The sequence below is a fragment of the Rhinoderma darwinii genome, chromosome 4 (genome assembly GCF_050947455.1).
Source record: "Rhinoderma darwinii isolate aRhiDar2 chromosome 4, aRhiDar2.hap1, whole genome shotgun sequence".
In the NCBI taxonomy this organism is placed as follows: Eukaryota; Metazoa; Chordata; class Amphibia; order Anura; family Rhinodermatidae; genus Rhinoderma; species Rhinoderma darwinii.
Window position 1 is genome coordinate 96,108,394 of NC_134690.1, and position 16,254 is coordinate 96,124,647.

Genomic DNA, 16,254 nt, shown 5'->3' on the forward strand with positions numbered 1-16,254 from the left:
GTCGGTCATGTGCCCAGTAGAGTGCATGCGTGGTTTTACAAAAAACAGGGGGTCTCCAGATTTGCCTTTGTTATGTCATGTGGACGGGTCGTTCTTGTCCAGGTTTCAGTTTGGAGCTGTTTTTAAAAAATGTTTGACGGCGGTTGGGGTTGCGGCAGGCGCATATTCATCTCATTCCTTCCGGATTGGCGCAGCAACGGAAGCAGGGCGCTGGGGGTTGGATGATGAGGGGGTGAGGCGTATTGGTCGTTGGGAGTCTAAAAGGTTTAAGTCCTATGTCCGCCCCCATATGTTGTAATTTTGTTGTTTATGCTTGCAAATGTATATGGTGGTGCCTAACTGTGTTTTCCGTTTCAGATTCGCCTCCTTGTCTGGTGTGGTTGATGGGTCATTCGTACGTGCACTGGGGGGCTTTGAGGGCGGACGTCCGCCCGGATGGTCGCCAGTTGCGCATTCCGCGACAGGATGCGGTTGTGCATTGGCTGGGGTTTAGAGGTATGTCGTGGAACAGGGTGTTGGCGGAATTCCAGACATATGTGCGGCTTGATAGGGTTCCGGAGGTTTTAGTGTTGCACGTGGGTGGGAATGACTTAGGAGTCCGCCCTTTTCGTGAGTTGGTGCGGGATATCAAACATGATTTGTTGTGTTTGTGGGTATCTTATCCCAAGTTGGTGGTAGTGTGGTCGGACATAGTCCCAAGGAAGCATTGGCGGTTAGCTAGATCGGTGGAGAGAGTCAATAAGGCTCGGATAAAAGTTAACCGGGCGGTGTCCCGTTTTGTGGCAAAGAACGGGGGCATTTGCGTGAGGCATAGGGATTTGGAGTCAGGATTGGGGAATTTCTGGAGGAGTGACGGGGTTCATCTGACCGAGGTTGGCATTGATATTTGGAGCTTGGCTATAGCAGAAGGCATAGAAAGGGCGGTGGTGGTGTGGAGGAACTCACAGGCTTAAGGTGGTCAAGGCCTGTTTCGCGGTGGCGGGGGGAGTCCTTGAGGCCAGTCAGTACAAAATGGTGGGGGGGTCGCATCGGGGGTATGCGTCCCCCAAAAAAGGTACATGGTTGAAGACTTCATCGGGTGTTATCCCTTTGAAGTGGTCTTCTGGTAGAAGGTATGTCACTTGAAGGCTTCATCGGGTGTTATCCCTTTGAAGTGGACTTCTAGTGGTCGGTATATCACTTGAGGGCTTCAACGGGTGTTATCCCCTTGAAGTGGACTTCTAGTGGGTGGAGCCATCTGCAGAGGTGAACGGTGCTTCCGAGCTGGTTTACGGCTGGAGGTAATTAGTGGTTTGCAGATGGCTAATTCGGTGTGTTCTTGAAAGGAACATCTGAAGGGGCTTCAAGGACTTCCTCTGCTCGGGTTAATGTTAACGTTTAATGGTTATTTATGATTCTGACCCATGTTGGGTCATGTGAATTATTAGGAGGAATTCTCTGGTGGATTCCTAACTAGTTATCCGAATGTTTCGGATTTAAATTGTTTTTATAAAACTGTGAAATTAATAAACGGCTGCTGTGGCCATTTCACATCCAACCTCGGTGTCATGTGTCGTTACTAAATGGGGGTGGGGGATAGTATGGTTTAAGGTTAACACACGACTCTACCTAGGCAGGTCAAGAAGAGGCTGGACGCAGCTGCAGGCTTGAGGGAAGCCGACATGACCGTCCTGGTAGGGAAAGGGTTAATGTTAAGAGGTGAGGGAAAGGTGAAGAAGCTGAAGGAGGGACGGGGAGGAGCTAGGGGGGACGGGGGGGCCGTTACTGCGCTTCCCGCTGTTTCTCGGCATTGAGCCGGAAGCAGCGGGAGGAGTAGTACACAAGAAGCAAAGCTCCCACCCTCCCACCCTTGTTTTGTTACTCCTTAGGTCTTCTGTACGTCCGTATATGAGCGTTGTGTTTTATTTTGTGTGTTTATTTAACATGTTTTTCTTTTTTCCGGAGTAGGTTCTGTTGTCATGGCAGCTGGCGGGGGGAGTCCTTGAGGCCAGTCAGTACAAAATGGTGGGGGGGTCGCATCGGGGGTATGCGTCCCCCAAAAAAGGTACATGGTTGAAGACTTCATCGGGTGTTATCCCTTTGAAGTGGTCTTCTGGTAGAAGGTATGTCACTTGAAGGCTTCATCGGGTGTTATCCCTTTGAAGTGGACTTCTAGTGGTCGGTATATCACTTGAGGGCTTCAACGGGTGTTATCCCCTTGAAGTGGACTTCTAGTGGGTGGAGCCATCTGCAGAGGTGAACGGTGCTTCCGAGCTGGTTTACGGCTGGAGGTAATTAGTGGTTTGCAGATGGCTAATTCGGTGTGTTCTTGAAAGGAACATCTGAAGGGGCTTCAAGGACTTCCTCTGCTCGGGTTAATGTTAACGTTTAATGGTTATTTATGATTCTGACCCATGTTGGGTCATGTGAATTATTAGGAGGAATTCTCTGGTGGATTCCTAACTAGTTATCCGAATGTTTCGGATTTAAATTGTTTTTATAAAACTGTGAAATTAATAAACGGCTGCTGTGGCCATTTCACATCCAACCTCGGTGTCATGTGTCGTTACTAAATGGGGGTGGGGGATAGTATGGTTTAAGGTTAACACACGACTCTACCTAGGCAGGTCAAGAGGTTTTATGTTTTCCTACGTTTGCAGAACAAAAACCCTTTTTAAAAAAAATTACTTGTTTTTGCATCGCCGCATTTCAAGAGCCATAACTTTTTTTTTTGTCCGTCTATGTAGCCATATGTGGGCTTGTTTTTTGCGGGAACAGGTGTCGTTTTTATTGGTAGTATTTTGGGGTACATGGGACTTATTGATTAATTTTTATTTTATTTTCTATGGTGGGAATGGAAGAAAAATAGGATTTTTTAAATAGTTTTTTGCGGTTTTTTTGGACACTGTTCATCCGGCGGTTTAATTAATGCATTAACTTTATTGTTCGAGTCCTTACGATCGCGGTGATACCATATATGTGTATGTGTTACGTTTTTTTTATTATTTTTTCATAAACTTTAACTATTTTACTTTTTTTTTTTGTCCCACCAGAGACTGTAACCTTAAGGCCCTTTTACACCAGCCGATAAGCGGCAGGTGCAGCGAGCGCCGATCAACGAGACATCCTTGATCGGCGCTCGCTTGCTCCTGTCACACGGAGCTATGGATGGGAAGGAGCGGTCGTTACTCCAATCGCTCGTCCCCATACATTATTATCATGTCAGCAGCGTGTCTCCCTGTTGACATGGGGAGATGTGCTGACGACAACGATAATATTTCACTTTTTTTTAAACAATATGACCAGCAGATGATCGAGCGATTTCTCATTCATCTGCTGATCACTGCCCTGTTTACACAGGGCAATTATCGGCAACGAGCGTTATATTAATAACGATAATCGTCCTTTGTAAAACCCCCTTTAAGCTTGTTGAACTGTTTATATATTTGAAACCATCAAGCCCGCATTGCCTGAGTAAAAGTTTAAGTTGCTGCATTTGAACTGCGTGTCCATCTGCAAATCCTCTGCCCCATCAAAGTTCCTGCGGGTGGATCGTCGCTCTTGTCTGCATCACCACTTGGTTGCATCAAAATGGCGCTGTGAACATGATCTAGGCCCTGACCCAGGTGGCGACAACACCCTCACAGCATCTTTGATGTAGTCAGTAGTAGCAATACCCAGCCCACCATTACAACAGGGCACCTATACATACCATGAGTTATTTATAATAGTGGTGTCTGCCTATGAGGTAGAGCGGCCTTTGGGCTCTAGCAGGCACCAGGACTTTGGTGATTTCTTCACTCAGCTGCCTGTTATGGTCCATAGGCTCCTTTTTTAGGATCTGTGGATCTTCAGCTTTAAAGGCTATGTACACCTTTGAAATAGTTTTGTTTGTTTGTTTTTCTTTAAATAAAATTGTGTATCAGTATGATTGGTGCAACTTCCTAAACACATTGTATTAAAAATAGTTTTTACTGTTTGTATTACAGCTGCTTTGTATCCTGTATACAGAGCAGCTGTATCTTGCGCAAAATCCTTTAGTCAGGTCAGTGGCACTGACGGGTTAAGTGTAAGCAGGTCCTTCTACTCTCTAAGGCCCCATGCACACGAACGTAAAAACGCCCGTAATTACGGCACGTTTTTACAGGCCCATGGACTTCTATTGGCTACGGGTACCTCCCGTGCCGTTGAAAAATATAGAACATGTCCTATTTTAGGCCGTAATTACGGCACGGGCAGGCCCATAGAAGTCTATGGGGCTGCCGTAATTACGGGTGACTACGTGTGTACCCGTAAATTACGGGAGCGTTGCTAGGCGACGTCAGGGGATAGTCACTGTCCAGGGTGCTGAAAGAGTTAAACGATCGGCAGTAACTCTTTCAGCACCCTGGACAGAAACTACCGATCACAATATAGATCAACCTGTAAAAAAAAAAAAAAGACGTTCATACTTACCCAGAACTCCCTGCTTCTTCCTCTAGTCTGGCCTCCTGGGATCACGTTTCAGCCCATGTGACCGCTGCAGCCAATCACAGGCTGCAGCGGTCTCATGGACTGCCGCGTCATCCAGGGGCTGGATGTCGAAAGAGGGACGCGTCACCAAGACAACGGCCGGGTAAGTATGAATTTCTTTTACTTTTACTGCGGAAAGGGCTTTCCCTTCTCTCTATCCTGCACTGATAGAGAGAAGGGCTGCCGATTAGTGCAGTGCAATTTTGCAGCGAAAACGTGCTCGTAAATACGGGTGGAATACTGGTGACACCGGACCCGTATTTAAGGGTACGGGTCCGTAAATACTGGTGCAATACGGGTCGAATACGTGTGACCAAGGACCCGTATTTACGCCAGTATTTACGGGAGGAAAAAAATACGTTCGTGTGCATGAGGCCTGACACGCAGCCTTCAGTGCCACTGACCTGACGGATACAAGATCCAGCGCAAGATACAGCTGCTCTGTATACAAGCTACAAAGCGGCTCTATCTCAAAAAGTAAAAATAATTTTTATTAAAATGTACTTAGGAAGTTGCACCAATCACACTTATCGACAATTTTGTTAACAAAAAAAAACAGAAAACAAACAAGTGACCAGCCTATTATAAGCCCTAATGACCAAGCTATTTTTTTCGTTTTTCTATAGTCGCATTCAAAGAGCTCTAACTTTTTTATTTTTTTATTATTTCTTTTTTTATTTTTCCGTCAATGTAGGGATATGAGGGCTTGTTTTTTGCGGGACAAGACGTAGTTTTGATTGGTACTATTTTGGGGTACATGGGACTTATTGACTAACTTTCATTATGACTTTTTTGGGGGGCAATGGAAAAAAATAGCAATTTCACCATAGTTTTTTTGCGTTTTTTTTTTACGGTGTCCACCTTGCGGTTTCAATTACATATTAACTTTATTGTTTGAGTCATTACGGTCGTGGAGATACCACATATGTGTACTTTTATTTATTTTATACACTTTTAATAAATAAAACCACTTTCATCAGACAGCCGAGCCCCGGCTCCAGCCTGCACGGGACACCCGTGCAGGACTTAGACTGGGCTGCCGTGAAAAGGCGCCAGCCGAGCCTAAAGACCCTTAGTGACCGCCAGGAAAAGGCGCATTGGTGGTCACTAAGGGGTTAAACATTTCACTTTAGGGGGTCGTTAAGGAATTGGATTTTCAAACACTGAGCACAGACACAGGAGTCAAGTTTTCAGCTTTTATATTTTTAAAGGACACAACATACTGTATATGGTCCAAATCCAAAAATACCTTTTGAGGTTCTCTAGAAATACAACAAGCCCATTCCTACTGTTATTTTTTTCCACTTCTCTCAGATTTGGATAATATGGCCTCTGCATTATTAGTAAGATAATTACCAGCTTGTAGTTACCCTTCTGATCCGTTGATCGCCATGGATCCGGCTACTTGAACCCCTGGCAATCAGATATTATCGCATAATGGGGCTATTACAGGCCATATATTTCCCTTGTAGTGGTCACAAATTAAATGGCCAAATGAATGTAATACATGGAAGGAGTACCCCAGAAAAGGAGTCACTCTTACTTAGTGGTGTAACGGCCGCGGTCGTGGACTGCCGCCGTTCTTCACCTCGCGAAGACCGTGACCGCAGATCCCTGGCTTCTTGCCAGCGTCTCCCTCCTAGGAGACGCCAGCACACGCGGCCGTCCTGCTCTTCTCTGGAACCCTAGGGTGCGTGTGCATGCTCAGTCCCGGTCTTAAAGGGCCAGCGCACATGTGAAATCTTCCCTGACCAATTCCCAGATCAACCTGGACTATAAAAAGGGCTCTGTCCTTCCACTCCTTGCCTGATCATTGTTGTTGTCTACCCATGTTCGAATTGCAAACGGTCCCTTAGTTGTTTCCTGCTCCCAGTGTTCCCGTATCCTGCTTCCTGTATCCTGTTGCTGTGTTTGTTTCCTGAGCTTAAGCCTTTAGTTGGAGTCGAGTGTGTCAACTGCCACGTCTGGTATCATCTGCCACGTCTGGTATCATCTGCCACGTCTGGTGTCATCTGCCACGCCTGGTGTCATCCTCCACGTCAAGCTCCATCCGTGCCTAAGCCTCTGCTTCTGTCTGGACTCTTGTGCTAAAGACTTTGCATAGACTTTATATAGACTGTTGTTTGGCCAACTGCCACTCCGCTATGGCGGAGCTGCCTAGTGGGTCCATATACCCCTAGATCGTAGCTCCCACACTCTGCTATAGGGCTTGTGCATAGGGTTGTCCTTATGAAACAATCACTTTAGTATATGCTCCCTTCGGAACCTCTACAGCATGTAGCAAGGATTTATCTATATTCTGCACTATTTCAATGTCTGAAGATTATACATTTCAGTACATACTTTATTTTTTTAACTATAAGATGCACTTTTTAGCAAGAACAAATCTTGCTGAAAAGTCCCGGTGTCTTATAGTCCGAAGTCAGGGCTTCTCTTTCTCTGTAGGATCAGTGCAGGGCAGCAGGAGAAGCTGAATGATGTGATGTTCAGCTTTGTTATGGAGTCCACACACCTCCCAATGCAGCGGGACAGTCACGGATTCCGAGCGGTATCCTGTTGTCCCAATGGTATGTCCCAGTGTGAACTGCATGATAAGGACACAGATACAGTTGAATCCAATGGCGGAGAACGGAGCCGCCAACTTCCTGCTCTACCATTCACTATGTAATGCCGGCCGTCAAGGACTCGACACAGACAGGCGCGATGCAGTGACATCATCGCGCCTGTCTACACTGAGCCACACATAGCAATCACCAGATGAGCAGGGGGATCTCCTACACTCGTCGTAGAAATGAGGTTATGGTATTTATTTTTTAGTAGGCACTATGGGGACATTATACTGTGTGGGGGCAGCTAAGGGGGATTTATACTGTGGGGGCACTATGGGGCAGTATACTGTGTGGGAGGCACTATAGGTGGCATTATACTGTATGAGAGGGCACTATGGGGGCATTATAGTGTGTGTTTGTGTGTGTGTGTGTGTGTGTGTGTGTGTGTGTGTGTGTGTGTGTGCATATATATATATATGTATACGTAGTGTTCACTCAGCAGTGCTGTGTATCTATACTGTATGTACTGTAGAGCTGTGTGTGTATCTACTGTGCATGCAACAGTGCTGTGTGTGTATAATGTGCATGCTGAAGAGCTGTGTGTGTAGAATCTTATCATGAGAGTAAAAATATTTTAAAACTTTGTTCTGCTGTCTAGACCTGGGTGCGTCTTGTAGTCCAAAAAATATGGTACATATTTTAAGTGAGTCAAATACAGATACCATCCTTCATTTACGTAGCACTTTTCTTATAATATATTAAGCACAGCTATAGTCTAATACGGTAAAATATGAAGTAGACGTGGACACCATGTTCCCAGTAAGTGAGGAAGGCTGTTTCTTAGCTATGCACATACCTTCCATTATTCTATATATGATCTAGGAATAGAAACTAATGCCATTAAATAAACACCTAGATTAAACAGATTTTATGTTTATACAGAGCACCTTTTTGGCAATTCTCCCAGACTGTCTGAATGGTAACTTACCTGTTACACTTTAGGCCTGATAGCACCACGAGGTGTTAGTTAGCAAATGACATCCTGAGATATATTAGCATCTTAAAGCGTATGTACACCTTTGAAATAGACATTTTTATAAAAAAAAATATATGTGAGATTTGTGCAACTTTCAAAATACTTTTTATTAAAAATTATTTTTACTTTTTGAGATACAGCTGCCTTGTATCTTGTATAGAGCAGCTGTATCGTGCGCTGAGACCTGAATCCGTCAGGTCCGCGGGACTGACAAGTTCAGTGAAGGTGGGTCTGACATGCAGGATCCACCTGTAATCGATAAGGTATACATAGCCTTTAACTAAACCTTTAGAAATCCAGATGGGCCATTGAACTATGCTCATCAGCATACAGAAATTTGTATATATTACGTTATTAGGGGGTGGAGCCAAACGTAATATTTGAACTGGGTGAAAGCCTAACTTCTTCCCGGCATACTGGCACTTGCAGTGCCAGGCTGTGTTTTTTTGGGAACTGGGCCGCCTTTAACACTGGGAAAAGTCGGCAGATGCTGGGGTTTGGAGGTTGTCTATATACATTTATTTAAAGACTATGTATACCCTTGAAAATGTTTTTTTTTTTTTTTCAATATATATAGAAAAATGTGTATCAGTGTGTTTGGTGCAACTTTGTAATTACATTTTATTCAAAATTATCTTTACTTTTTGAAATTCAGATACAGCAGCTTTATATCCTGTATCTGTCAGGTCAGCGGGACTGACGGGTTATTCAGTGTCAGCGGGTCCTGCATGTCTCTGACACGCAGGATCGAGCTGTTACCGATCAAATCTAAGTTCTTAACTTAGATGTGATCAATTACAGGTGGTGAGAGACAAGCAATACTCGCTGACACTGAACCTGTCAGTGCCGCTGACCTGACGGATTCAGGTCTCAGCACCAGATACAACTGCTCTGTATACAGTATACAAAGGAGCTGTATCTCAAAAAGTAAAAATCATTTTTTATAAAAACAAAAAAGAAAGTTGCACCAATCACACTGATACACATTTTTAGTGAAAAAAAAAACAAAACAAAAAACACTTTCGAACGTGTTCATAGCCTTTAATGTTCAAGCTCTCCTTTTACCTTGTGTCTGCCAGGTTTCAAACTCAGGGCCTGCTGTATGGGAGGCCGAAACAGTAGCAGTGACCACGAGCTACACTGCCATCAATGTGTGTATTCTCTCTGCCTAGATGCCTCCATATTATTATTATTATTATTATTATTATTACTATTATTATTATTAATTATTATTATTATACCTTATAGGCATAATGTACTGATATAATGATATATACCAGAACATTATAAGCAAAAAAAATGTAAGATAAAAAGTTAAAGTCCACTAATGGGATAAAAATATTTAATTGTTCTTTAGTAAGGTCAACATTTCTGGAAAAAAAAAAGTTAATAAACACAGTGGATTTCTACCGCTCTGCAGCTACTGCTTGCGGCACCAGCGGGTCAGGTGTCACTCACTGACTTCACTACTGGCTTCCCCGCGCCGCAACTACCGCTCCCCCGCTTCCCCTCCTCGTCTTACGCTCTGAGTGATGATCAGGCATGATGACATCACTCAGGACGCAAGACAGGGAGGAGACTATCTTACCATGCTTTCCTGGTCTGGCTATTTCCCCAGGGCTCCGCTCCAGCAGCATCAGTGGGCACAGTGCACTGTAAGAAGCCCAGCAGGTCAGTCAGACTGTGCGCTTTGGTTGCATGGGGGCACTGATGGGGTTCTAAAAATGGCAAATGGGCAGAGGATTCAGTGTCACCTTGGTGTCCATTTGCCACTTATTGCCCCTTTAGTGTTCTGTTCAGTGCCCCTTCGATGCCCATTTGCCATTTATTGCCCATTTATTGTTCTTCTGTGACAGAGGGTGCTAAAGGGGCAGTAAATGGCAAATATGCATCAATGGGGAACTGAACATAAGGGCACTAAAGGGGAAATAAGTGGAAAATGGGCACCAAGGTGACACTGAACGACACTGTTAATAAATGAGGGGCACATTGTTCAGTTGATCCATAGTGCACATTTAGCATTTGTTGCCTTTTTAGACCCTGTGCACATTATGTTAAGGGGATTAAAAAGAAAATCTGTTGAAGCAGTAGAGGAGAAGTTAAAATAAAAAAGAACTTATACTTACCTTTCTCCTCCCAAACATTCCTGCGCTGGGGGCTCCCGTCACCTCTGTTCACTGTTTGTATACAGAGCAGCTGCAGCAGTGATGTACTGTTGACGTGATTTCACCACTACAGCCGCTCTGTATACAAACCGAGAACAGAGGTGACGGGAGCCAACAAACCGGGGGAACGTCTGGGAAGAGAAGGGCTGCTTTCTTAGTTTAACCCTTTCAGGACTGAGACATTTTTTGCTTTTTCATTTACGTTTTTCACTACCCGCCTTCCTAGAGCCATAACTTTTTTATTTTTCTGTCAATAGGATGGTGGTTATTTTTTTGCGGCATGAGTTGTAGTTTCTATTGGCACCATTTAAAGTACCATATAATGTACTGGGAAACTGAAAAAAATTCTTTGTGGGCTGAAATGATAAAAAAAACCTGTGATTCCTCCATAGTTTTTTGGGTTTCGATTTTACGGCTTTCATCGTGCGGTAAAAACGACAACTTAACTTTATTCTGCGGCTCAATACGATTACGGTGATGCCAAATTTCTACAGGTTTATATATATTTTACTACTTTTACAAAGAAAACTATTTGTTATATAAAAAAAATTAGTTTCACCACATTTTGAGAGACATAACTTTTTTTATATTTTTGTCTAAGCGGTGTGAGGGCTTATTTTCTGCGGGGCGAGCTGTAGCTTTTATTGGTACAATATTTTGGTACATGCAACTTTTTAATAATTTTTTATTACATTTTTTTTAGAGCTAATGTGAACAAAAAAAGCGATTTTGGCTATTAACTTTTTTTTTTTCGGCCATTACAGTGTGAGTTAAATAAGAAGTAATAAAAAGTACCAACATTGCCCACATGGACAGCCGTTTTAATAATTTTTCCAGTTATACAAAAGATAGCCTTTGAGTAAACGGAGTAAGGGCCAGTTCACACGTTGCATAAATACTGCAGATTTTCCGCAACGGAATTAGTTGCAGAAAATCCGCAGCAAATACAGTAACAGCAAAGTGGATGAGATAAAACAAATCTCATCCGTACGCTGCGTAAATACTGAGCGTAAAAAACTGACCTGCGGTGCAGTTTTATTTTACAGCATATCAATTGTATTTGCGTAAAACGCACCTTATTTGTTGCGGGTTTTCCTCATTGTATTCAATGGAGAGGTAAATTCCGCGACAAATAGCAGTTGTTGCGTTTTTTGCGACGGGTTTGCAGCGATCCTGCCGCAAAAAAACAACTCTCAGAAAACAAACAATATATTATACTTACCTAGGAATCTGTGTTTTATCCTCCTGAGATGACGCTTCGGGTATGTTCACACGGCCTATTTACGGACGTAAATCGGGCGTTTTTGCCCCGAATTACGCCCGAAAATAGCGCCTCAATAGCGCTGACAAACATCTGCCCATTGAAAGCAATGGGCAGACGTTTGTCTGTTCACACGAGGCGTATATTTACGCGCCGCTGTCAAATGACGGCGCGTAAATAGACGCCCGCGTCAAAGAAGTGACCTGTCACTTCTTTGGCCGTAATTGGAGCCGCTATTCATTGACTCCAATGAATAGCAGCGCTATTTACGGCCGTAATTGACGCGGCGTTCAAGCGCCTGCACATGCCGGTACGGCTGAAATTACGGGGATGTTTTCAGGCTGAAACATCCCCGTAATTTCAGCCGTAACGGACGCCCTCGTGTGAACATACCCTTCATCTCATGTGACCTCCGCTGCAGCCAATTACAGGCTGTAGCGGCGGTCACATGGATGAAACGTCATCCCCGGAGGCCGGCCTGGATGATGTCAGAGGGCCGGCCTCCTGGGATGACGCTTCATCCCATGTGACCGCTGCTGTAGCGGTCTCCTGGGATGAGAGGTCATCCCAGGAGGCCGGCATGCAAGCAGGCTGCTAAGTGCTGCAGTTTTCCGCAGCAGACATTCCAGGTGAGAAACTGCCCCACAGTTTGGTGCAGTTTTTTGCCCCAAATTCCCTGCGGCGCACAGGGCGGATACGCTGTGTTCTTTTACGCAGCGTATCCTCCCCGTGTGAACTCAGCCTAAGGCCTTATTTACACGAGCTATGCCTATATGGAGAACACCAAAAGAGCAGAGTCAACCAACCCACAATCCCCAAAAGGTAAGTAATAAATAGATAAATGTCTTTTGCAGATAATATATAATATATAATGTCTAGATGGGGAAAAAGGAGGCAGGGCTTACGAGCCCATCATAAGCATGGTGGTAGCGGTGAAGATACCCTCTTAATGCAATAATAACCTAAAAGACAGAGTCTGACACACTGAAAGTTAATTAAAAGATGAACATTTTTATTGGGGTTGATGCCAGACAGTGTGGACTCTGACATGGGTAAGGTGCTCTATTTTAGAGCCATTCACATTTAGGCTTTATTTGCCTCCCTTGCTGTTGTCCGAATATATACACCCATCAGTGTAACTTTTATATGGGTGTAATTGGTTGCTGTGTCTGAACCCTTGCATTTAGTTCTGATTATAACCTGTCACTCATTTGTGATTTCTACCAAATAGTCTGGATGCAAGATATTATGCATCACAGCTCCACTCTACCCTTCTAATATTGATATAGCGTCATCTTTTTCATTTCCTGTGCTTTATATTTGCACGCATCATTGTCTGGTATCTTCTCACACTGTGGCAATCATCTCTAACTTTTAATGTGTCTTTTGTTATTTCTTGTATATTTGTTTCAATAAAAATTTTCACCTTATTTACACGAGCGTTGCGCACCTCGGACGTGAAAAACTGCAGTTTTTCACATCCGAGGTGCATCCGTGCTCAGCGTTGCGGGACGCGATGTCTCGCATCCCCCATAGATGAGTCTATGGAGGGATGCGTGAAGCGTGAAAAAATAGGACATGTCGTATTTTCTGACAGACCCTTCACACGGTCCGTTGAAACAACGGCTGTGTGAACGGCCACATTGAATTACAAAGGTCCGTGGGATGGCCGTTGTTTCAACGGCCGTCACACGGACGTTTAACACGCTCGTGTAAATAAGGCCTAAAGGTTATTTCACATTGCATCCTGCCCATCCGTGAAATGTATGCACCGGGAAAGATCCAAGAACGTATGGTAAACAGTCCCATACACCTGATGGAGGTTAAAAAAGCCTCCGTTCGGGTGGGACTGCGCTATTATATGTAGTGGCGTCCCGTAAAAAAAAATTATACTGCATGTTCTTTGTGTCCATTTAATGTATGTGCCAGGATCTTTTCCGCCGCATATGATAAATGGATAGGCAGGACGTAATGTGAAAACAGCCATACCAAAACATAGGCCTTGTTCACACTGTGCTAAAAACGGCGGAAAAATCGGAAGCAGGACGCCTCCAAACATCTGTCCATTGGGAAAACGGGCGCAGAAAAATACGGCCACGAAAAAGTGCATGTCACTTCTTCAGCCGTTTTTGGGGCCGTTTTTCATAGACTCTATATAAAAACAGCTCAAAAAACGGCTGTTAAAAATGCTGTGAAAAACGCGACTTTGAATAAAAAACGGCTGAAAATCAGGAGCTGTTTTCCCTTGAAAACAGCTTCATATTTTGAGACGTTTTTTATTTTGTGCGTGCACATGCCCTTAAAAACACTAGTGTTTTTGTAAAGTTCTTTTTAAACTATAGGTGCTTTTGCCGCGTATTCATCGCTTTTTTTTTCACGCCTTCGGCGTTTATTTTTCCCGCTCGTTCACAACTCCCATTGACTATAGAAATTAGGTGCAATTGTGGGGCATTTTCGTGGCGTTTTACTTGCAAAAGAATTGACCTGACGCTTCTTTTTTTACGCGACACATTTTTAAACAAAACGCGTCGTATGCACTAACAGCACGCTATATCATTGATGTCAATGGTACGCTTAAACCAAGCATTTTTTACGCGTTTTTAGGCGTGACAAATGCACAAACAAAAGCACCAAGTGCCGACAATACATAACATTGATAAATGGAGTGGGGGGCACCAAAGGCCAATTCCGTAGAGGGTACCCTGTAGCCTAAGGCCGGCCCTGCCCACAGTGACTCTATTGCCCAAAGGCCCACATATACCCAAAGACGACCCTACCTGAAATCTGGTACACACAGAAGATATTGGCTCAGCAAAGACCAAAAGGGACCACTGTACAGAAGGAACAGGTTGCTGCCCTTTGCGGTAGAGAGTGCCTGAGAGACAATGCCAACGTAACACAAAACCCTCCATGAGTAATAGGAATAAGGATGCCAGTTTAAGCTCAGTTTTTCTATAAACATGGAAAAAAAATGTATTTGTACAAATCTCTGTTCTATGCCAAATGAGCCTGACGTCTGGTGTCTCAATCACAGTAGTCTGGTGTAAAGTGTATAATATACAGACTTCTAACCTTAACAAAATGTATTTTTCATAAATATAGACCTAAAAATAAGCTGGAGTATAACGGCAAGAAGTACACAGCTTAAATTCAGTATAAAATACTGGAAACTTGAATCATTCCCCATATAAATATTGTGATATTGTCGAAAGGATTTTGTTTCACTATCTAAACTAATGTCAAACTCATTTCTTTTTTTATTTTTAAGTTAGCCATTTTTAGCTCTTTTTACATAGCAGAGCAAATACTTTAGACTGACATCCATCTCAATAATGCTAGGAGAGAAATGTACTGAATTCACTAATAGTCTAGTACAGGGGGCAGCAACCTGTGGCACTGGTGCCAACCGACACGTGGGATATGGTTATGAGAACATTTTCTATGTATGATAATATACCTCTAAATAATACACTTACCAAATAATACTATACAAGGGCCAAATATTATCACTTTACCTGTACTCAAAAAACACCAGTATACCAAGACTAATATTACTAATAATACCATGACCAGACTATGACTACACATTACCACATAGTGACTGAATAATACCACCATACTAAGACCGATATTACCACCATACAGTGACCATATAGTGGTTGATACTGTAACGTCTATGGCCGCGGCCCATCGTTCTGACTTACCCCTCGACGGCCGTGGCCATGGACATCCGAGTTCCTTGCAGCGTCGTCCTCCTGTAAGGCGCCGGCACTCATTTCCGGGTATCGAGACTGTCTCTGGAGGGTGCTCACACCCGCGCGTGCACGGTCTTAAAGGGCCAGATTGGATGACCTCTTCATTCAACACATCTTCGGTCTGCACGGCTTGCCCCTCCATATCTGAGATCGAGGGGTTCAGTTCACCTCAAAGTTTTGGAGAGCACTCTGAATTAATTTATTCTTTTCAATTTGATGATATTTGGTACCGTCAAAAGTCAGGAACGGCGATGGGTACACCAGTGGCCCCAAACTTCGCCAATTTATTTTTGGCAGATTTTGAGGAAACAATGATTTATAATTTTTCTAATCCTTATGCTATATATTTACAGTTATACCTGCGCTATATAGATGATATATTTATATTGTGGTCTGGAACTCAGGAACAATTCTTAGAATTTGTTCAGTACTTAAATAAAAATAGCATGAATATGAGTTTTACACATAAGTTTGGTGATCAGGAAATCGAATTTCTGGACGTATATGTGAGGATAGAGGAGGGTGAGATACAAACAAAAGGATATCGAAAACCCACAGCTACTAATACACTTTTACGCTATGATAGTTATCATCCTAAACATGTAACTCAATCTTTACCATATGCTCAATTTCTACGTTTAAGAAGAATTAATAGCAGTGATGTGATATTCCTTGAACAGGCAGATGAAATGAGAAAAAGGTTAGAAATTCGTGGCTATCCCTCTAGATTGGTAGAAGAAGCTTTAAATAAAGCTAGTAACAATAAACAGTTATCTCTATTACAACACAATACAAAGAGAAAGAAAAAATTCTATGCAAAAGAAGATAAAAGGTTTGTTCTATCCTTTGGTCACAGTCCAATGAGTGATGTTATCCGCATGAGCATTAGAAAAAATTGGTATCTCGTAGAAAATGATCCTTTATTAATGGAAGTTGCAGTTAGGAAACCAATAATTTATTTCCGTAGATGCAAGAATTTGAAGGACATATTAGTTAG